General features: G+C 39.0%; 1 long non-coding RNA gene and 1 other non-coding gene across 6 annotated transcripts in view; one reads left to right on the top strand and one right to left on the bottom strand.

Annotated features, from left to right (window-relative positions):
• LOC103348092 (uncharacterized) overlaps nt 1-23,974 on the bottom strand; it is a 558,105-nt gene that overhangs the window by 107,312 nt on the left and 426,819 nt on the right. The window lies entirely within an intron of this gene.
• Nucleotides 4,146-4,248, top strand: LOC127490830 (U6 spliceosomal RNA). Its single transcript, XR_007919225.1, has one exon. It is a non-coding gene; the product is annotated as a U6 spliceosomal RNA (small nuclear RNA).

Here is a 23,974-nt window from a genome sequence, read left to right as displayed (position 1 = left end):
TTATTTATATTTTTTCCTTGAGGAAAAGGACCATGCCTTTTATTTCTTATTTACATCTAGCTCTTAAACAAGAACACATTAAGACTTCAATCCCTTCCCATTGATCATTTGATCTAACTGCATCTAAGAAATGTTGGTGTAGAAACAACCAATGGGCCAATTTTCCCAGGGAGTAACATTTTAGGTTTAATGAAAAACTGTTGTACATATTTATCAGAAATAACATGTTTCAAATATGAAAACTCAGCCTCTACGTTCTAAAAAGGCAGAAATGCATAGACCAACTTGGCTAAAAGGTCATTTAGAAAAGTAATTTTGAGGGCTAGCATCATGGTGCAGGAGTTTAAGCCACTGCCTGGGATGCTGACATTGCATATGAGTGCTGGTTTAAGTCCTGGCCACTTCACTTCTGATCCAGCACCTTGCTCAAGTGCCTGGGAAAGCAGCAGAAGATAGCCCAAGTTGTTGGGTCACTATCACCCATGTGGGAGATCCAGATAGAGTTCCTGGCTCTTGGCTTCAACCTGGCCAAGCCCTGACCATTGCAGCCATCTGGGGAGTGAACTAGCTGGTAGATGATCTGTCTCTATCTCTCTCTTTCCCTCTGCCTTTCAAATAAGTAAATAAATATTTAAAAGGCAAATTTTAAAAGAGTAAATTAGAGATATACCTAAGATGAAAGTTTGTTTCAGAGTTAACATATACACATACAGAGAGAGAGAGAGATGCATAAACACTCAAACTAATACTTTCAATATCCATTTCCGCTTCTTACTTAGTAAGAAATTTCCTGGTCTCAAACTAGGCACAGAGTCATTAAGGATAAAGAATAATTCCCAAAGTCCCTTGCAGATAAATATATCTGTGATTAAGTTCTAGCCAATGGTATAAAAGGAGCAATGTTACCTTCTTACAGGATGCGTTCTTAAAAGGAGTATCTTCTACCTCTTCTTAATTCCTGCTGTTTTGCAACTATAACAGCTGGAGGGTAGCAGTACTTTGGATCGACATATGGATTCTGATTACTAAGTTTGGAAAAAGTACAAGGCACTTGAGTCCCTGACCCCAAGAATATAAGACCATTCATGAACAACATTTTATTAAGACACATATAAACTTCTATATCATCCAATCAACTGTTATTTTAGGTTTTGCATTAGCTTCAGCTACACTTCTACCTAATACAATCACTTACATTACATCAACAATAGAATTAAAACAAGGGTGTGTAGGGAGTACAATTTCTGCTCAGACATAGAAAGAGCTTGGAAGTTGTCGTTAGTATCCTTATAACAGGATAAATGTAGGTAAACAACAACCTTGTGACTTTTTTAGGACCATAGAGCTAAAGTCACAAATTATCTCCCAAAATCTGGGGAAAGAGGGACCTGCAAAAGACAGAGGACCCTAGCATTTGCTTACCTGAAGCAGTTGTTTTGGGAGGAGTAAACTAGAAATTTTAATGAATTAGTGGGGGTGGGGGGAGCAGCAAATGGGAGATAGCATCAAGTGGCAAGTTTCTGGAGGGCTTCATACATAAACAGCCTTTTCTTCCAAGAACCCCACCAGACTGTCATAGGGTAGAGTATCCTTGCAGTTCTGGAAAGAGGGAAAGAGTGGCCATGGAGAAATTCACTAAAATGCTTTTCTGCTAGGCTTAGTGTCCTGGAAGGACATCACCAGAGGGCAGCAGTAAAATCCCATCCCAGCTGGGGTTAGGGAACTCTGTGCCACTCCATCCTAGTTCACCTAAGAAAACAAACCCACAATATGCAGAAGTAAGTCATCAAAGATGTAGCCTGGGAAGACTGGAAAACTTCCGCTGAAGCCAGGAAAGGGATTAGGAGCAGAAGAAAGAACGCTCTATTTCAAGAGTAGGGACAGAAACACATATGAAGACCACACCCATGGGATACAGGCCCATTCTGCACTCCAAAGACTGAGAGTTAATCAGAATATTAGAAAATGCACTCCCCCAGCACACACACCACCACCACCACCACCACCACCACGTTAACAAGCCTAGAGGAGCAATGACAATAGATTATAGCTGAGAGAGCTATAGGAGACAGATTCTGACTGAGGATCAGCACAAAGGGAAACCCCAAAGCCAAAGGGAAGACGAAATGAGGCCACTAGAGGGATTGGAACCTTCTGGCACCCACAGCTACAACAAGCATCAAACACAGCCAAATTCAGATCGGATTGATATCAATCCTCACACTAAAGCTCTGTTTATCTCAATTTCTACTGCCTTTTATGACATGTGAAGCTATCAACAAAAAATTATAAGACAAACCAAAAACACAGTTTGAAGACCCAAAGCTATCATCAAAACCAGACTCAGATATGTCACAGATTTTGGCATTATCAGACAGAAAAATCAAAATAACTGATTAAAATGTTAAAAAACTTTACAGAAAAGGTAGGACATGTCAGATCAACTGGTAATATTAGCAGAGATGGAGAAAAACTAAGAAAACATCAAAGGAAAGAATAGAAGTATGAGATACTCAATACAGCTAAGGGAAGAATCAGTAAACTTGAAAATAAATAAATAGAAATAACTCAAACTGAAAAGTCAAGGGAATAAAGATTAAAAAAACATGGGAAGTGAGATACTCAGCAGACTCATAGAATGGCAGATGTCCTAAATAGCACTCTGGCCTCAGAATCAGCCCTAAAGGCATTCGGAGCTGGCTGAAAAGCTCATGAGAGTATTTCAGGCATGGAAAGCCAAGACACTCTGGCAAAAGATCTCTGCGAGTGAGATCCCAGTGGAAAGAACAGGTCTTCAAAGAAGGAGGTACTTTTCTCTGAAGGGAGGAGAGAACCTCCACTTTGACTATGACCTTGTCTAAACAAGATAAGAGTCGGAGAACTCAGAGGGCTTCCATAGCCTTGGAAACTCATGACTGGAGCATAGGGAGATTACTGATGCCATAGACAGGAGTGTCAATTGGTAAAGTCAACAACAGGAGTCACTGTGCACTTACTCCTCATGTAGGATCTCTGTCCTTAATGTGCTGTACATTGAGATTTAATGCTATAACGAGTACTCAAACAATATATTTCACTTTGTGTTTCTATGGGGGTGCAAACTGTTGAAATCCTTAGTTAATGCATACTAAACTGATCCTCTGTAAAAAAAAAAAAAAAAAAAGAAATTATCAATTCCCAACTTGACTCTCACTGGGATTAAACATGACAATAGGTCTGCTCTGATTTCATCATCATTTAAAAAAAATCATCTATTATTTTTCACTTTATGTTTCTGTGTGGGAGCAAACTGTTGAAATCCATACTTGATGTATACTAAGCTGATCTTCTGTATATTAAGATAATCGAAAATGAATCTTGATGTGAATGGAAGGGGAGAGGGAGTGGGAAAGGGGAGGGTTGTGGGTGGGAAGGACGGTATGGGGGGAAGCCATTGTAATCCATAAGTCGTACTTTGGAAATTTATATTCATTAAATAAAAGTTTAAAAAAAAGATTAAAAAAAACAAAATAGAATAGAAATCAAAAAATGGTGGAGAAATGTCAAATGGTATAACATATTCATAAGTGAGATGATAGAAGGAGAATGGAAGAATAGCAAAACAAAATAAATAATAGCAGAACATTTTCTAACATTATTGAGAGCTGAAAAACAGATCAAGAAACTCCGAGAATACCAAGTAGGATGAATAAAGAACACACGCAATCACTGTATTAGCTTTTCATTATTATAGAAAACATCCAAGGCAACTAAAATTATAAAGATGAAAGCTTTATTTAGCTCACCATTTTGGAAGTTTAAGTCCAAGATTGGGCAGCCTCATTGGTGTGACCTCTGGTAAAGACAAAGGGTATCAGTGGTGGAGCACATGCAGAGAAAGGATCATGTGGTGATCCAGGAAGCAATGAGAGAGGCTGGGTCAACCTACTCACTCTGTAGATACTTAAGGAAACACTCTCAAAAAGGTTACAAAGTGTTCAAAAGTGGGTTGTTTTTTATAACAATCTTCTCACAAGAACCACTTTCCAAGGGAACACCACCAGTGACCTAAAGACTTGAAGTTTCTACCATCTTAATACCATCAACCTGTGACTTTGGGATTTAGGCACTGCCACAAATTTGGGAACTAAATAATATTCAGGTTTTTGCTTCAGCAGCACATATACTAAAATTGGAATGATACAGAAAAGATTAGCATGGCCCCTGCACAGGGATGACATGCAAATTCATGAAGTGTTCTATAGTTTTAAAAAATCATATTTGAACTTTAGCATACACACACACACACACACACACACACATTCAACTGCAGAATACCAAAGGCAAAGAGTAAAACTTGAGAGCAACTACAGAGGGAGAAAAATTTACCTACAGTTGTATAAGAACTATAAATACAAAAGTGAAATTTAAGGTGAAACTGGATGGTTGGTTTATACCTAAATATTTGATGTTCCAAATAATTATAACTGGCATTCTTGAAAAATAGATAAAGGTATTTTATAGCTATTATTTCCATAAAGAGAGTACCAAAATGTAATGTATAGGAGTGAAATTGACATTTTGAAATTCAATGATTCTTTACAGCTCTTATCTCTACTGTTGAGGAACAGTGTTTTTGTTCTTCTTACTATTTGTCAAACTCTTTACTTAGTGTAGGGTTAATCTTTTGAGTATAAAGTAAACTGACAGTATATCATTGTAAAAATTAAGAGAGGGAATAAGAAAAGGAGGAAGAGTAAGAGTGAGATAATGGACAGGATGGAGGGTAGGGTAGGAAGTATCACTATGTTCCTAAACCTGTATATATGAAATACATGAAATTTGTATACTTTAAATAAAATTAAAAATAAAAACATATTAATATATTTAATTGAGCATCAGGTGTCAGGCACTGGATTGCAAGTGTAGAGTGCTAGATCCCTCCCTCTGCAAAATCAAAATGTTTATTTACACTTCAGTGCATTAATTGACCCCCATCTGTTATAGTGTTATCTATCTGCTTTATTTTTCAACTGCCATGTTGCTCCTGAATCATGGCAGTTGTCAAATAGTTCCTATGCAAAGGTCCAAAAGGAACTCCTATTTTAGGATAGAGTATGTACCTATAACGTGACTTCAGGAGGTCTTGGGAAATTACTAACAACAGGATATATATCCCCTCCCCTCTGAAATTATACAGTACAAAGTTGTGATGAAACATATTTATCAACAAGCAAATTTAAACTCAGTTTCCATTTTTTGCAGCCATCTGTACCACTCCAGTTAAGCCGGTTAGCCAGAATGATGTAGCAGCTTAGGACGAGTTTAGACATTTTCAGGTCTTCTTGACTTCAGATCTTACATACAGGTATTGCATTTCTACTTTGTGATTTTGAACACCTTACTTTTTTTGGAGTGTTTCCTTAATTATCTGCAGAATGAGGAAGGGCTATAGCTTTGTACTTCAGCAATATTTGCTTTGTGGAAAGTGTGCCAGTCGTGAACCCTTCATTTGCCTTTTAATGTGCCAGTTGGTTAAGTCAAAGTTAAGTGTTCAAGTCTCATACCTTAAGAAATTCTTATTAATTTCAAGGATTGTAAAACAATTTCTTAGAATAGATAATGGAAAAAGCAATTTCTGAACAATGATTTATGCACTAGTGTTAACATATTTGGACACACAGACCTATTAAAGAGTAAAGAAATCCTCTAGACGATTGATTTTCAAGCTAGAAGTGAACATTTTACTTTTCCACAGACTGAATTTATTCACAGAGAACATTCACCAGTAGTTTATACAAGTTAGGTCACTTGACGGGCTCCAGAGAGACTTGGGACAGAATAAAGACAGAATTCTCAATGGAATGGCATAGAAAGCAGTACATAACACAGACTTTTACCTTTCTATAAGTAAGCACTCTCCTTTTCCAAAGAAATCAGAAATTAAAGGAGTGAACAAAAGTTGATTCTACAAAATAAGCAAAAAAAAAAAAAAAAAAAAAAACTTTAAGGAAATGAGTTTTAAAGATGGCAGTTAACATTTAATGTGCCTACTTTGTTGTGGACATGGTGTTTATATTTGCTCACTCTTCTAGCTCTGTCACCATTTGTAGATCAGCTGAGTCTTCCTTCTCCTGGTGAGCAGAGCCTCATCTTAAAGATGAAGAGTTTCAACCAGATCTGTGAGGGCAAATGCACAGTCTACTGCATGCCCAGCTGATCAGTTCATAGGGAATGTCTGGAAAGCTGCAAAGGAAAGCACTACAATGCCATGTCCAGATCCAGGAAAGATAGATAAGCAGTGATGTCACTGAAGGACCCTGGAGTGACACACAACACATATTCCCAGACTGGGTCTCCTATGACCGCAAGGCCAGATGCAACAGAACAAAAAACTAACCAGTGAGAATGGATTTCATCCATTAGTTTTAAGGGCGGCAGGCAAAATGGCAAGTCTGAATTGGTTCATACACAGGGAGATACAACCTGTCTCTAGGTCAACATCCAAGAGGAACATTATATAACTATATGGTCAGTGGTTTGTTAAAATTTTTTAAATGGTTTGTTAGGATGGCCAAAACCCATTTTTAAAAGTATACAATTTCTTGGGCCGGTGCTGTTGTGCAACAGGTTAAAGACACTTGGCCTGTAGTGCCGGTATCCCATATGAGCACCAGTTCTAGTCCTGGCTGCTCCTCTTCTGATCCAGCTCTCTGCTATGGTCTGGGAAAGCAGTAGAAGATGGCCCAAGTGCTTGGGCCCCTGAACCCATGTAAGAGACCTGGAAGAAGCTCCTAGCTCCTGGCTCTGGATCAACTCAGCTGCAGCTGTTGTGGCCATCTGGGGAGTGAACCAGTGGATGGAAGAGCTCTCTTTGTCTCTATCTCTCTCTGTAACTCTGCCTTTCAAATAAATAAAATAAATCTTGAAAAAAATATGTAAAAAGTATACAATTTCTTTTAAGTTATGAATCATTTTTTTCTAGACAATAAACTCTGATTTGCATTTGCCTATCTCTTAATTCTAGGAGTAGCCCCTTGACAGAGGCTGTTATCTTTATGCAAAGATAAAGCAAGTTGCTGATTCTGAGATGGAAAGATGGGAGGCTCTAAATAGCCAGGCTATTTGCATAATAAGTTTAAATATTATACAGGTAGATTACACCTCTGAAGTTTATAGTCTTTTTACAAGAAAGTTGGGCTTTGTTTTCTTTGGGAATCTCAGAGTTGTGATAATTAGGATTCCAAATATGAGAAACCAGCTGGGGGACAGAGAAAGGAAAATCAACTTTCCCCTGCACCATTACATTGCTAGGGCTAATAGATGACAAGGGAAAATCCTAGCGAAGAATTTGGCCTGTGTGTACAATGAGCAGTAGCAAATGGCATCTGGTATATATGTCATATTATGTCGTCATTGACATCACTTCCTGCATTAGAACTCTGTTTCTTATCTGCAAGCTTTCAATAAGTTTTTCTTAGACAATACAGCTTGTTCAAAACTGTTTTGCCCTGAGGAATTAAAAGTTAGATCTGTGCATTCATATGGAGTAAAGAGGAAAGGAGGGGAAGAACAACAGGATGAGGAAGGCTGGTTTCTGGATAAGAAAGAAGATATCCAATGAAGTGGAGTTGTAGTCAGGGGGCAGTCCAAGAGGATCAGAGACAACTAAGATGGGTTATGAACCTGGGGGACTAGAAAAGGCTGGGACTGCTGTCAACAAACAGATGGAGAATGACACTATTAATGAGATATTGGATTCCATCAAACTGAAGATACTAAATAAGCTGTCTTCATATCCTCAGAATGCTCAGGATACAAGGGCTGGAATGAAGTAGACATTCAATGAAAGACTGAGAAGAATTGAATCAACTCAATAATTGAGGGAAATGAATGTCGTTTCCTCTACTGTTTGGTTCCTTCCCCTGACTAACTCCTACTCATGCTTTAAAACCTGGTTCAAATAACATGCCCTCAATTCCACGGGTTTCCTGATCTCCTCAGGCTGAATGAGTCACATCCTCCCCTGGAGCCTGCACATGCCTCCATGGGATTACGTCGCAGGGTGGTCATGTTTATGTGTCTGTTCAGTCCCTGGACTGGGAACTGCTCCGGGCTGGTGCCTGTGCACTGTTCCTCTGTGAATTTTCAGGGCCTACCACACAGCTTCTGCTCACTGAATGGTAAAGAAAGGAAGAAAAGACAACTCCCCCAGCCCTCTAATAGGATTGTTCATCAACTTCTAATAGGATTGTTCATCAACTTCTAATAGGATTGTTAATCAACTGTCAGATTAACTGCCTTCTCTATACTCAGTTTCTCAAAAAATTAATTCCCAGGGAATGTGTTTTGGCTCCCAAGTCTTTTCTGTTCACTGGTGGTTCAGAGGAAGAGCAAGCTCCATTTTCAGAGCCTGTCTTTCCAAGGGCTCAAAGTCTCTCATAAATTCCTGCCAATCTTGTAAGTGGGAAATCACTCTTTTTTTTCTTTTGGCCATCTTTACTCCACTCACTGTTGTCACAAAAGCGAGCAGAAGTACTGAGGGAGAAGGGAGAGAGCATGATCCAGAATGAACCTGACTCTGACTGGACTCAGACCTCCCTTATACCCTGTGATTTCAGACAGGCTACCTTGTCTCTTCACACCTGTGGGTTCTATCAAAGGAGGACAATCCTAGCCTACAATATCTGCACTCAATGTGTTTTTGTAAAGCTTCAACAAAAGTCCCCATATAAAATGTGTAGTTCAGTTACTGAAAATTAGTAAATGCTCAATAAATATTTACCACAGTCATATATATATATATACACACACACACACGTATATAACATATATATATACACACATATATATGATGTAAGGTATATAATACATACCTATGTATATGTATATAGATATGGATATGTAGAAAGATAACTGTATATGTAGAAATACACATATATGTATGTGTGTATATATACATAATGAATTATGTTAAGAATGAAATTTCCCATTTAAATTTTTATAGAATCATAATAACCATACTCAAAATAACCAATCCATTGTGCAATTTCTTTTTAGACTTGTACACATGAAAGGTAAAACTTGTTTTACTTTTTCCATTTTAAACTTTTTTTTAACTTTTATTCAATAAATATAAATTTCCAAAGTACGGCTTTTGGATTACAGTGGCTTTTCCCCCCCATAACTTCCCTTCCACCCACAACCATCCCATCTCCCACTCTCTCTCCCATTCCGTTCACATCAAGATTCATTTTTTTTTTGCAAAATAGAAGTATAAAATTTATTTAAAACCACCCACAAAGTTCTGTGTAATCAGGAATGATACAATTTGCAATAGTTTTTTTTTAAAAAAACTCATGACAAAGATTTAAAATATATTTTCAGTTACAGTATTCATTTAGCCTTATTCAGTTAGAACAATTAAGAAAAAGAAACTTTATGCTCTAAACAAATGACACACAAGGAAAATATAATAGACAATTTCCACAACTATCTTTACATGTATGTTTCAATACTAGTACATTTCAATGCATTTTGCTACATAAACATGAAATCATGTACAACTGCTGTGCACCAAGATTTAGCTTAATTAGATCTTTCAAGTAACATGCAATTCCAACTCACAAATCTTCAAGTACTGCTAGTAAGTATTCCCTTGCTGCAGAGGACTAAATATTGACCATGAGTTGAAATCATGATCAACCCTTTCCCTTCTACATGGTGAAGTGCTTTTCTTTGAATTGTTTCCTCCATGTATTAAGAACTAAAATGGATATTTGTGGAGTTTTAAAAGCATTTCCTTACTAACTTATTTCAATGTTGGGAATATTTAATACAGTAGGATGGCAAAAAAAAATCAGAGGTAAAAAATAAATAGTAAATACATCCAGGGAGAGAACAGTCAGCTACGGATAGGAATTATTAATTTATGAAACTGATGTTTCTAATTGGGAATTCAGTACTACTCTATTTCACCATGACAAAGAAACTGTGAATGTGTTACTCCCACCAATAAGAATTCTGGCTTCTCCTTTGAACCAAGGTAATGATATGCACTTGAGTTAACTTGGTAGCTCACAAGATAGCATGAGAGAAAACCAACAAACTAGAATTCAATGTTTCTCTTTCAGTCAAGGAGTTTTGCAAGTTTTTGTGTAGGGAACACTTCATGACTTCTTACTAACCCAAATATGACAACCCACCCATACGTCACAATGCAAAACCTGCCCTTAGTCTTTACTATAAAACCGTTTCTGGAAAAATATTTCTCTTAAAGCACCCATCACAATGTCATCTCATAAAAGTTAAAAAAAATATGATGATACATTGCAATAAAAATATTTAATTATTGTTTTTGTAAAGTCCCATTGTCATCAGCCATGTGATCAAAGAACAAATAGGTGTTGGTGATGAGAGGCAGTTAGTGAACTCACCAAAATGGGGGCTTATTTGACTCTTCAAGACTGTTTGTCCTGAGTTTTTTAAGTGAGACAGAATATACTGATGGGATAGCCAAAATATTCTACCTCTTTATACAGAGAGGTTACCAAAATATGTTATATAAAGAGGTCACTAAATAAGCTTTATAAAAAATAAGCTTTATAAAAAATAAGCTTTATAAAAAATAAGCTTTATAAAAAGCTTTTAGTGACCTCAAGATTCATTTTCAACTATCGTCATATACAGAAGATCATTTAGTATATAGTAAGTAAAGATTTCAACAGTTTGCACTCACACAGAAACACAAAGTGTAAAGTACTGTTTGAGTACTAGTTATAGCATTAATTCACATTGAACAACACATTAAGGACAGAGATCCTACATGGGGAGTAAGTGCACAGTGACTCCTGTTGTTGACTTAACAATTGACACTCTTGTTTATGGCATTAGTAATCACTCTAGGCTCTTATCATGAGTTGCTAAGGCTATGGAAGACTTTTGAGTTCGCCAACTCCAATCTTATTTAGACAAGGTCATAGTCAAAGTGGAAGTTCTCTCCTCCCTTCAGAGAAAGGTACTCCTTCTTTGATGGCCCATTCTTTCCATTGGGATCTCACACTCACAGAGATCTTTAATTTAGGGTTTTGTTTGTTTGTTGTTTGTTTTTGCCAGAGTGTCTTGGCTTTCCATGCCTAAAATACTCTCATGGGCTCTTCAGCCAGATCTGAGTGCCTTAAGGGCTGATTCTGAGGTCAGAGTGCTGTTTAGGATATCTGCCATTCTATGAGTCTGCTGTGTATCCTGCTTCCCATGCCGGGTCGTTCTCTCCTTTTTACATTTTAAACTATATTATCACCTATTGAACATATACTGCACTTGAAGAACCAGGAGTAATACAAAGTAGAAGACAGATAAGGTCACTGTCCTCATGGAATGTACAATCTACACATGGTATTCTTTTTTAAGATTTATTTTTATTTATTTATTTGAAAGGCAGAAATACATAGAGAAAAGGAGAGAGAGATGCACACAGAGATCTTCCATTCATTGGTTCATCCTCCAAATGGCCTCAATGGCTGGGACTTGGCCAGACTGAAGCCAGGAGCCAAGAGCTTCCTTCAGGTCTCCCATAAGGGTAGAAGGGGCCCAAACACCTGAGCCATCTTCTATTGCTTTCCCAGGAGCATTAGCAGGGAGCTGTATTGGAAGTGGAGCAGCTGGAACCCAAACTGGTGCCAATATGGGATGCCAGCACTGCAGATGGCAGCTTTACCCACTGCACCATGGTGCTGGCCCCTATACACACAGCATTCTTATTCTCACACGGAACCAGAGGAAGTGTTGATGCTAAAAATAGCTGGGTATGGACTTATTTAACATCTCCAAAAAAACGTAATTAAAAATGACATTTTAAATTCACATGTTAAAGCAATGAAAAAGAAAAAAGAAAAATCACTTTGTTACCTTTTTTCAGTAGTGTAGTTTGGGGTATAAAGGCATTGGGACCCTTGGTGGGTGATTCTTTGTTTTTTTATACCATCTATAACTCTGTTCTTAATAAAAGTCAATAACAATAGTGATAAAAATCAGGAATAGACATAGACCATTTTGTTCCATGAGAGCAGTGGAAAGATTGATGCTGACTTCCAGAAAAAACACATAAATTACCCACAGAGTCCCAAGTTCAGAGATGCTGCATAATGCCATATGAAATGGCAAGAACAGGTTAAAAGAGGGCTAAGGATGGGAGGTGCATTAGCGTCTTCTCCCTCTACTGTACAGAACTGCCCTACTAGTTCAGACAAAGCTCCAGGTCAAGGTTGAAAGCAATAATGACAATAAATGTCATTGTTGAGCAAGTATATGTATTAGCTCATTTCCTTCTTGCAACTAATACTATCTCCATTTCATAGGAAAATTGAGGCAGAGAAAATATAACAACAGGTCAAGGTCACACAAGTAAAGAGTGGAATTGGAGAAAGAAGTAGGCTGGTGCTCAATGTGTGGGATGAGCCACCAGAGGCACTGCTTCTCTTCCTCCCTCCCGACCATTGCCTTTCCCCAGAAGGAACTGATCTCAGCCTACCTACAGTGGTGTTCTGACCAAATTCAGAAAAGTTTTCATATTCTATCCAGTATTCCCTCTTCCAACAATCCAAAAGGTTCATATTGATCATGACCTAGGGACTCACTTTCTGCTTTGGCTATAATAATATTTCTTTTTAATATAAAACTGTGATTATAAAATAGCTTCTTCATAAAAGTCAAGAGGAAAGTTTATATAGTTCCATACCTTGATATTATTCATATTTTAATATATATACAAGGGTACTTCAAGAAGTTTGTGGGAGAGGCTGGTGTTGTGGCATGGTGTGTAAAGCCACCACCTGTGATGACAGTATCCCGTATGGATGCAGGTTCAAGTCTTGGATGCTTTGCTTCCAATCAGCTCTCTACTAATGTGCCTAGGAAGGTAGTAAAGAATGGCCCAAGTCCTTGGGCCCCTGCACCCATGTGGGAGACCTGGATGAAGCTCCAGGCTCTGGTCTGCCCCAGTCCTGATGATTGCAGCAGACAGAAGATTGATCTCTCTGTCTCTGTCTCTGTCTCTGTCTTCCCCACCCTCTAACTCTGCCTTTCAAATAAATAAATCTTTTTAAAAAAGGGGAATATTCCTTATTTTAAAAATTTTTGGGAAATGAAATTAAAAAGTGTTTATTTTGGTACAAAACTTTTTGAAATCCTTATATAGTTTTTTTTTCATAATATACATTTCCACGAACTTTTTGAATACCTCTCATGCTTCTTTAGTCTACATAAAGCAGTGGTTACAAAATATTAACCAGATTAACAGTTGCGTATGAATTTCCAGGGGACATAAGTTTGAGCCATTTAGCATTTTGAAATAGGTTACAAGTTGTTGTTCAGTAGTTGTTGTTGAGTAGTTATTGGTATGATATAAAAAATTAATCTGTACTTGTAATTAGATGTACTTTTAATTAGATGGAAAGCTACATACAAACATTTAAGTAAATGCAAATGCACACAGTTCTTCAGGAATATCCTTACAACCCCAACAGGGCAGGTTTCGAGGAAGGACTTCCAGATATCCTAAAACCATGTTACTTATGTGATTTCCTCATCAGATTATGATGGAATCTGAACTTGGAATTGCTCTAATTCTCACCCAGCTGAACTACCTTATACCCAAGTTCATGCAATTTATGTGTAAGGGCAAAGGTTTACATCAGTCAGGGTTCAGGGTTGTGTGTGTGTGTGTGTATTAAAATTTGGGGGAGAAATTTTCTTCACATCCAATGCTACAGCAGCAATGGGCACCTCAACTTGGTGATAATATGGTAGTCCATGGTAACTTTCAGTTTCTGTTAAAGCTCAGTCATAGGCCAAAAGTTTTTCTCAAAGAGAAAACAATTATCTTCACAGTTTGACATCTCTCTGCTACAAAATCCAAAGAGAATGACCACAATTCAACTACAGGTGACAATTATAGCCTCTAACTATTGAATAAGTCAAGTCATATAGTCCAGACAGCAGAGTAATTTGCAAAACAGCCTGGACTTCTTCCAGTGCCTTTTCTCTTCTTCTCCGTACTCAAAACAGAATGCTTTTCAAGTAATAATAATAAATGAGTTGGAGAATCATGCTCAAATAAATCCACTGTCTTCAAAAAAATTTTTTTAAAAGTACACTAAGTATTATGGCATTTTCTTAGTGGTAGGAGGAGCCAAGAGAAATTGTAATCTGAGTAACTCAATATGCTCCAGATTATTTAAACCCTACAAATCTCACTGAATGTGGCAGACCTTTGAATGTTCTTGGTGTTTATTTCTCATTCTATTACATCTCATTCCACTGCATGCATGTAGCTTCACAATGTGTCTAGTAGTTCCTACCTTCCAAGGGCAAGCAGGACAATATCATTGTCCTGAAGGGCTAATGTCATGTCCTGTGGGGCAGAAAGGTTGTCAAGGTCTCTGTGGCCCCTACTGTAACATAGGACTTGAGGGCTGATCTAGCACTGAAGTACAACAGTGACAATATATTGCCAACCCTGCTAGCTAAAAACAAATTGTATTGAATGGCCCCAATAGAGAAAAACAATCACTAACCATATTGATAACTGCATATAAATGACCAAGAGGATGTGCTGATTTGCTCTAACCACATCTGGAATAGCAGTTGCAATTGCAGTCACTACCTGATGACGTTTACTCTAGTCTACTTGTCTTATATAGGGCAGCTATAGCCAAGTTGCAGTGACTGGGGATCCTATAGACAATAGAACTTTATTTCTCATAAATCTGGGGGCTGGAAATCTGAGATCAGAATGCCAACATGGTTGGGTTTGGATGGTGAGTTTCTTCTTCTAGGCTGCAGACTGCTGAAATCTTGCTGAACCCCCACATGGGAGAAAGCAAGCAAGAGGAGCCTCTGGGTCTTATATAAGGGCACTAATCCCATTTGCGAGGGTTCCATATTAATGACATAATTATCTGATAAAGGCTCCACTTCCCATTACCATCTTTAGGATTTCAACATATGGATTTTGGGGTAACATGACATATCCATGACAGCCACTATCATTCTCCAAGATCCTTCTGTCATGTACTTAGGCAGACTTGTGAGTTGTATGAAGAATTGCCACACTTGCATTTTTCAAATCCCTGATGGGAGCATTAATTTCTGCAATAATTCAAGGAATTAATCACTGATTTTCATTTACTATTTTGGAAGCTAGAAATAGTTCCAGTTAGCTTCCACCTGGCATTTCCTACCACAATAGCCCTCACTCCGCCAGGTAGGTGTGGGGAGTTGCCAGCTGATGATTTTTTTGTGCTCAATTATTCACAAACTAAGGAAATAGTTACATAGTGAGTTCAATGGGCCCACTCTACCTTGTGCCTGACCAAAGTTCCTTTGATTATTAGCTTTCCAGAAGCTTTTACTCTAACTGGTAGAATACATACATTTCTGGCAGTATAGCAACAAAGCCAGTTTCTTCTCTATCAAGGCAATTCTTAGTCTAGAAATCGGCAGAAATATGACAATCAATCTAGTAGCTATAAATTTAATATGAACTTCCTTGGTATATTGGAGAGGAAGTATCTAAAGCCTTTGAGAGATTGGAATGTCAAGGTGGATTTGTCAGATGAGCTCACTTACTCTCTTACTGTATCTTTGGGAGAGTTCAGAGGGCACTCCTTTTACCAAGGCCTAACTTGTGGCCCAGTGAAGCACAACAGCTCCTATATGTGTTGTGGCAATTGAATCATGTGATGAGCTATAAACTCAGTGAGTCACAAAAGTGCAGAGGCAGAGAAAGCTGGGGAACCAAGGTAAAGAGCCAGAGATGGGAACATTCTTGTACAGCACTTCTATTATTTGTGTTTGGGGACAAAGCATTCATATATCATTATGTTAAGGTAAACAAAACACTCTTCAGAGTTTTTATTAACAAGCAACTCTAATAGAAAATAGACCTAGGGCCGGCGTTGTGGCGTAGCAGGTAAAGCCATCACTCGCAATGCCGGCATCCCATATCGGCACCGGTTCAAGTCCCAACTGCTCTACTTCCAATCCAGCTTTCTGCTGTGGCCTGGGAAAGCAATAGAAGATGCCCCAAGTCCTTGGGCCCCTGCACCCATGTGGGAGACCTGGCTCCTGGCTTTGGATTAGCACAGCTTTGGCCATTGAAGCCATCTGGGGAGTAAACCAGCAGATGGAAGACCTCTCTCCCTGTCTCTCGCTCTCTCTCTCTCCTTCTCCCTCTCCCTCTCCCTCTGTCCCTCTCTACTCCCTCTCCACCTATCTCTCTATAACTCTTGCAAATACATAAATCTTTAAAAAATTAAAAAAGAAATTAGACCTATGGAACTAAAGCATCTCTATAGTGTTCAAGAATTGGTTTTGTTACCAAGCAAGACCTCACTGCCCAATGCACATAGAAACCAACGTGATGGCACCCACATTTGAGAAATGAGATTTATGGCAGGGTGGTTGATGAAGGAAGTAGGAGATAAGGCTCAAACCTGGCTCCCTGCTCTGAGCTCTGGGGCTAGTTTTATGGGCCAGGGAAGATCAGCTGGTATGTGGAAATGTTGGTGAAAAACATTTTCACTGGGAGTCTTTGAACTAGTCCATTTAGTGTAAGGCATGGTGAGATGAATTTTGGCGTTGAAGCTTTCTGGTCAGTGAACCTTTCAATTCTGAAAGTGTTCTGGCATTCAGTTTCTGGCTGTACTTTTGTCTCCTTGGATCCATGAGGGGGCGGGTAGGGAACACTAGTCTTGAGTATCATTTGAAGTTAAGATCTTCCTATTTTGCACATGCTCAAGTTGTAGGGTTTGCTGTTTTGGCTGTATCTTCAAGACTACTCAACATACCATCACCGACATTGAACTAGTTTGAGCTGGTACTGCAGTTATAATTTCAGTACACTAGATTTGAAGTTTACAGGAAAGAGCATGTAATCTACCTAGTAAAACCCTTCCTGAGACTTTTTAAATTAAGGAACACATTTAACCTTATCTCATTCACAGATAGCTTTTCTACTAGCAAAATGTGTGTCACTTTTGGTAGACCCAAACCTGACAAGTTAAAAAGTAACACGTAGTATAAGGTAGAAGTTGTGTTGCAGTAGGTTAAGCTGCTGCTTGGACTCCAGGATTCCCTATTGGAGTGCTGGTTTGAGTCCCAGCTACTTGGCTTCCAATCCAGCTTCCTGCCAACACACACCCCAGGAGGCAGCAGATGATGGTCCAAGTACTTGCGATCCCAGCACCCACATGAGAGATTTGGCTGGAATTCTAGGCCATGGCTTAAGCCTGGCCCATCCCTAGCTATTGCAGGCATTTGGGGATGAACAAATAGGTAGAAGACTTCATGCTCTATTTCTCTCTTGTTTAGCCTTTCAAGTAGATGAAAATAAACATTCTTTTTAAATAAGTTTAGGAAGTAGATCTTTATTTTTTAAACATTTATTTATTTGAAAGGCAAAAATACAGAGAGAAGCAGAGAGCAAGAAAGACAGAACATCTATTCACTGATTCACTCCCCAAATGGTTGCAACAGCCAGGGCTGGGCCAAGCGAAAGCCAGGAGCTAGGAGCTTCATCTAGGTCCCCGACATGGGTACAGGGGTCCAGGCACCTGGGCCGTCTTCTGCTGCTTTTCCAGGTGTATTAGCAGGTAGCTGGATTGGAATTGGAACAGCCGGGATTTGAGTAAGCACCCATATGAAATGCTGGCACAGTAGGCAGAGGCTTAACCTTCTATGTCACAATGCTGGGCCCTAAACATTCTTCTTCTTCTTTTTTTTTTTTTTTAAAGAAGTAACACGTTAAGACAGTGATGAGAAGAGAGGAAAACAGAATAGAACATAACATCCATCCATCAGAAGCCTGTTAAAGGTGATAACTTGAGCTACAAAGCATCTAGCCATCAGAAATGAAAACACAAAAGCTTGTACATGTCTCACCTATTCTATATCATTTCCCTGTGATATGTTTGTTTTAATGATGTCTACATACACCTCTCTTTTCCTCCCCCACCCTTGTAATCCTCTTCCATGTACTTGTGATTTTTCTCACATACTTGTGATATCTCATTTTAATATCTGCTTTGAATTTTTGAGTCCTTTATGAATACCTATTAGTCTTATTATTTATATCAGATAAAAATATCATTTGGGTTCACATTTTTCCCATGAAAAGAATTTTTTATTCCCACACTGCCTCCCAATTTTAAAATAAAATGCTATTCACCAAAAATATGTAGACTCACAGTAAACCAGATAGAGTTTGGACTCCAGTGGACTCCAGCATCTTGCATAATATTTTAAGGCAGAAATTGGCTTCCCATTGTTCTGATATAAATATTGTCTACAGCATGATTTTCCCTTTTGGGATTACCTCTGTGTCATTCATTGAATGTTTTCCAGTTCACATTTTTCTCTTGGAGGCTGTGAAAAATCACGAGATCTTTCACAATGTTCCAGGAAGGGAGCTGGATGAACTCAAGACTTATGTTGTATGTAACCATATAAAACATAAAAATCACTCTATAGTGATTAACACTTCTGTACATGAGTCACTGACTTTTTAGCTTCAAGTTGTCAATATAGCTAGTGTTGGTCTTTCTCAAATTAAAAATATCCTCAACCTTGTTGCTTGTCTAGTGATATAAGATTGTAATTATGATCAACCATGCAGGCAAAATTCTTGATCCTGATGAAAACCACAGCTGTAAGAACAGGCTGCTAATGTGAGCCATTTCTGAGTTAAATATAAGTCCTTTCCTACATGTTGTTTCAGTGTTAAGTTTTAAGGGGCAAAAACAAATCTGAAGTACCTTAATCATATCCATCATTTAACTGCTTCTGAAATAAAACTTTGTCATTTGTCTTCATGGCCACTACATCTTAAAGAAATCAATTACTGTTTTCATTTCTTTTTTTAAGATTTATCTGTTTATTGGGAAATCAGAGTCACAGAGAGAGAGGGAGAGATAAAGAGATCAGCTATCTGCTGGTTCACTCTCCAAATGGCCCCAAGGGCCAGGGCTGTGTTAGGCCAAAGCCTAGAGCCATGAGCTCCTCAGAATCTCCCACGTGAGTGCAGGGGTCCCAGGATTTGGGGCATCCTCCACTGCTTTCCCAGGCACATTTGCAGAGAGCTTGATTGGAAGTGGAGCAGCAGGGACAAGTACTGGTGCCCACATGGGAATTGGCATTACAAGCGGGGCTTTATTCACTATGACACAATGCTGGTTTTCATTTCTACAGCCATTGAATTGACCTCTATATTCTGTGGGAAGTTTACTCTCAAATACTTAACTTTCCCACTCCAGACTCAGAAAGGAATTTAAGCAGCTTCTCAAAACATTTTATTTCAGGCTGGCGTTGTGGCATAGTAGATAAAGCTACCGCCAGCAGTGCCGGCATCCCATATGAGCACCGGTTCAAGTCCTAGCTGCTCCACTTCTGATCCAGCTCTCTGCTATGGCCTGGGAAAACAGCAGGAGATGGCCCAAGTGCTTGGGCTCCTGCATCCTCATGGGAGACCTGGAAGAAGCTCCTGGCTTTGGATTAGCATAGCTCCGGCCGTTGTGGACATTTGGGCAGTGAAACAGCGGATAGAAGACCTCTCTCTCTCTGCCCCTGCCTCTGCCTCTCTGTAACTCTGTCTTTCAAATAAATAAATAAATAAATAAACCATTTTATTTCCTAGATTATCTGTTTGGGGTATCAATGATCTTTCTATGGATGGCATGTGACATTTACCGTAATGTTCTTATTATGAACTCGAGTTTAGTGTGTCTGTAAAAATGCATGAGGGTGGCAGGCATTGTGGCACAGCAGGTGAAGCTGCTTGGAATACTCACATCCCATATCAGAGTGCCACTTGTGAGTCCTGGCTACTCTTTTTTTTTTAATATTTATTTATTTATTTGAAAGTCAGAGTTACACACAGAGAGAAGGAGAGGCAGAGAGAGAAAGGTCCTCCATCTGCTGGTTCACTCTCCAATTGGCCGCAATAGCTGGAGTGCGCCAATCTAAAGCCAGGAGCCAGGAGCCTTCTCCAGGTCTTCCTATGTAAGTGCAGGGGCCCAAGAACTTGGACCATCCATGGCTGATTTCCCAGGCCATAGCAGAAAGCTGCATAGGAAGTGGAGCAGCCGGGACTCAAACTGGTGCCCACATGAGATTCCGGCACTGCCAGTGGCAGCTTTACCCACCACGCCACAGTGTCGGTCCCCCCTTGGCTACTCTTCTTCTGATACACTTTCCTGCTAATATGCGTCAGAGGGCAGCAGATGATAACTCAAGTACTTGGGTTCCTACCACCAATTTGGGAGACCTGGATTAATCCCTGGCTTCTGGCTACAGCCCAGTCTAGACCCAGCTAATACAGGTATTTGCAGAGTGAACCAGTGAATGGAAGAGATATCTCTCTCTCTCTCTCTCTTAATAAATAAACAAATATACAGTTTTTAAAATGCATGAGTGTCTTCAGATACTCATATTTCATTTCCTATAACTGGATTTAAAATATGGTTACAATAATTTATGCTTTTAGAAAGAATTAAAATCCATAAAGTGATCTTTTAATGATAGAAACATACTATTTAATTATAGAAACATACTGTTAGTTGAGAATACATGTACTCACACATCTTAGAGTACCTGTGCATTATAGCTATCAACTCAAGAGTATGGGCAGGAGGGAGGGTAGGGTGGAAAGAATCACTGTGTCCCTAAATTTTGTATATATGAAATGCATGAAGTTTCTATACCTTAAATAAAAGGTTTCTAGGTTAAAAAAATAAAACAAAGTGTTAGCATCCTTTTAGCAAGTGTTTCTACGTGCGAAACATACTATGTCTGAGCTAAGAGATACACACACATGCACACACACATATATAGAGATATAAAATCAGAAGTGAAATCATAACACAGACCATAGCAATTGCTATTATCTACTATTATCTACTCCCTTCAATGTCTTCCTCCTACAAGCTCCTTGGAAACCAAAGTTTATTTCCAACTCCTTTGTCTTAGAACAGGGAATCTAACAATTCTTTATTGTCCCCAGAAATGTGAGACACTTTTAATTTTTGATATGTACACCACCCAGTCTATGGCACTTTGTTATGGCAGGTCTATGAAACTCATTCACCTAGCAGGCCTTTAAAAATATGTATGTGTGCTCCTCAGTTCCAGACATTCTGATTTAATTGACCTCTGGAGCAACCTAAGAGTAGTCAGTCTAAGTACCCCAAAAGGTGATGTGCAACAAGGTTTGCAAACCACTGTTTAGGGGATCTAAGTTTGTGTTGTTAGAAGAGATTCAATGTAGTTTATAGTCTTTCCACTTCATCTTTTCCAGTAGACATTCTTGGAAACCTTCCATTTCTTTAGTATTACCAAATTTGGAAAATCTAGGAACCTTGACTATAGCTTCTTTTTGGAATTTCTTACAAAGTCAAGTCACCAAGAATCCACTGTTTCTAGGCTCCAAGAATTAAAATGTGAAATGTAGTTACATTACAGCTGCAACAATCCCTCTATTAGCTTTATGTTACTACAATTTTGTTTCACGGTTTTATATGGCCAGGAAACAACTGCCAGATTATTTGCTTCTGTTCCCACTTGAGTGCTGTGTGTACAAGTGATGTCTGCTGGCTCCCACCCAGAGAGGCCCTGGCTCTTCACAGTTGTTAGTTTTGGGACACCCTCCTTGACCCTGAGGTCCTGTTTGTGTCTGGGATTCCCAACCCTTTTCCATTGTCTCCCCTGACCCCATGCACCTGTGTGGGAATGGAGACCAACATTAACCTCCTCTATCCTACGCAACTGAGATTCCACACCTCATCATGTTTGTATATTACTTCTAGGAAACAGCCTTGCCAAGGATAAAGGCTAATATGAGTCATTATAATTTTTCTTTGATTAATAACTAACCATGGAAACTGATTGCCCTAAGACACTTGGAGTAGCATTTCCTGTTGTAAAGATGTCCCAGAAGATGTTGGAAGGTAAATGAGACAGCTGGCCAAATAGCTAACAAAGCATTGTGCTTGTCAGGAAACTTCGGAACATTGAGCTGCTTGGTTTTGTATCTGTGGGATATTCTAGAATGCGCTCAAATGTATGCCTCCAGATAGACAAATCCTTAGATATGACCCCAAAACAAACAACTACAATGAAAATAATCTACTGTCCCATGTCCTCTCCATTTCTGTTCATGATGTCATTGTACCTGATACCCTGCCTTGAACTTCAGTTATCTTGTCTCTGACATCTCCTTCCACTTCTACATCTCAACAGGCATTGAACTGAATTCAATATATATTTATTGAGCACCCACTCTGTGCCACATATTTTCTAGTGCTAGAGACATACTTCATATAATTTAATTTTTGTTAAGAAAGCAGTGCATATCATGGGAAAGAATACCTTTATCTATTAGTGAGGTAAGTCATGGGTACAAAAGTGAGGCATGGAATTGCCAAAATCTACAAACATAATCAGAGGTCTTGGAACCAACAGACATAAAAAAATGAAGCAAATAATAAATGCATAATGTTCTGGGTAGTGATAGGAAAAATCCCACAAACTCATGAAAAAATGAACATTGTAAAACACTATGCATAGATTTTCAATTTTTTTGACAGGCAGAGTGGACAGTGAGAGAGAGAGAGACGGAGAGAAAGGCCTTCCTTTGCCATTGGTTCACCCTCCAATGGCTGCCATGGCCAGCGCGCTGCGGCTGGCACACTGTGCTGATCCGAAGCCAGGAGCCAGGGCTTCTCCTGGTCTCCCATGCAGGTGCGGGGCCCAAGCACTTGGGCCATCCTCCACTGCACTCCTGGGCCATAGCAGAGAGCTGGCCTGGAAGAGGGGCAACCGGGACAGAATCTGGAGCCCTGACTGGGACTAGAATCCAGTGTGCCAGGGCTACAGGCGGAGGATTAGCCTATTGAGCCATGGCGCTGGCCAGATTTTCAAATTTTTTGCACAAAAATAAACACTTTAATTTCATTTTTCACAGTCTTTTTCAAGTACCTTTGTTTGTGCTATGAAAGAAATACATTAAGGATAGGAAATAATGGGAAGGTGATTTTTTTAACATTTATTTAGTAAATATAAATTTCCAAAGTACAGTTTATGAATTACAATGGCTTTCCCCCTCATAACTTCCCTCCCACTCGCACCCCTTCCATCTCCCGCTCCCTCTCCCATTCCATTCACATCAAGATTCATTTTCAATTATCTTTATATACAGAAGATCGATTTAGTATATATTAAGTAAAGATTTCATCAGTTTGCACCCACACAGAAACACAAAGTGTAAAATACTGTTTCAGTACTACTTATAGCATTACTTTACATTGGACAACACACTAAAGACAGATCCCACATGAGAAGTAAGTACACAGTGACTCCTGTTGTTGACTTAACAATTGACACTCTTGTTTATGGCGTCAGTAATCTCCCTAGGCTCTAGTCATGAGTTGCCAAGGCTATGGAAGCCTTTTGAGTTCGCTGACTTTGATCTTAAGCTGACAGGGTCATAGTCAAAGTGGAAGTTCTCTCCTCCCTTCAGAGAAAGGTACCTCCTTCTTTTATGGCCCATTCTTTCCACTGGGATCTCACTCACAGAGATCTTTCATTTAGGTCCTTTTTTTTTTTTTTGGCAGAGTGTCTTGGTTTTCCATGCCTAAAATACTCTCATGGGCTCTTCAGCCAGATCGGAATACCTTAAGGGCTGATTCTGAGGCCAGAGTGCTATTTGGGACATCTGCCATTCTATGAGTCTGCTGTGTATCCCACTTCCCATGTTGGATCTTTCTCTCCCTTTTTTTATTCTATCAGTTACTATTAGCAGACACTTTATGTAGGTTGAACAGGAAGAATGGTCTCACATGATAATATATGAATAGATAAGTAGAACAAATACATGGCTATCTGGGAAAACAGCATTCTAGGCAGAGGACACAACAATTGCAAAAAGTCACTTAAATTTCATTGA

The sequence above is a fragment of the Oryctolagus cuniculus genome, chromosome 6, assembly GCF_964237555.1.
Source record: "Oryctolagus cuniculus chromosome 6, mOryCun1.1, whole genome shotgun sequence".
Taxonomy (NCBI): Eukaryota; Metazoa; Chordata; class Mammalia; order Lagomorpha; family Leporidae; genus Oryctolagus; species Oryctolagus cuniculus.
Note: the sequence above shows the minus strand (reverse complement) of the source record. Positions and strands in the feature narration are given on the sequence as shown.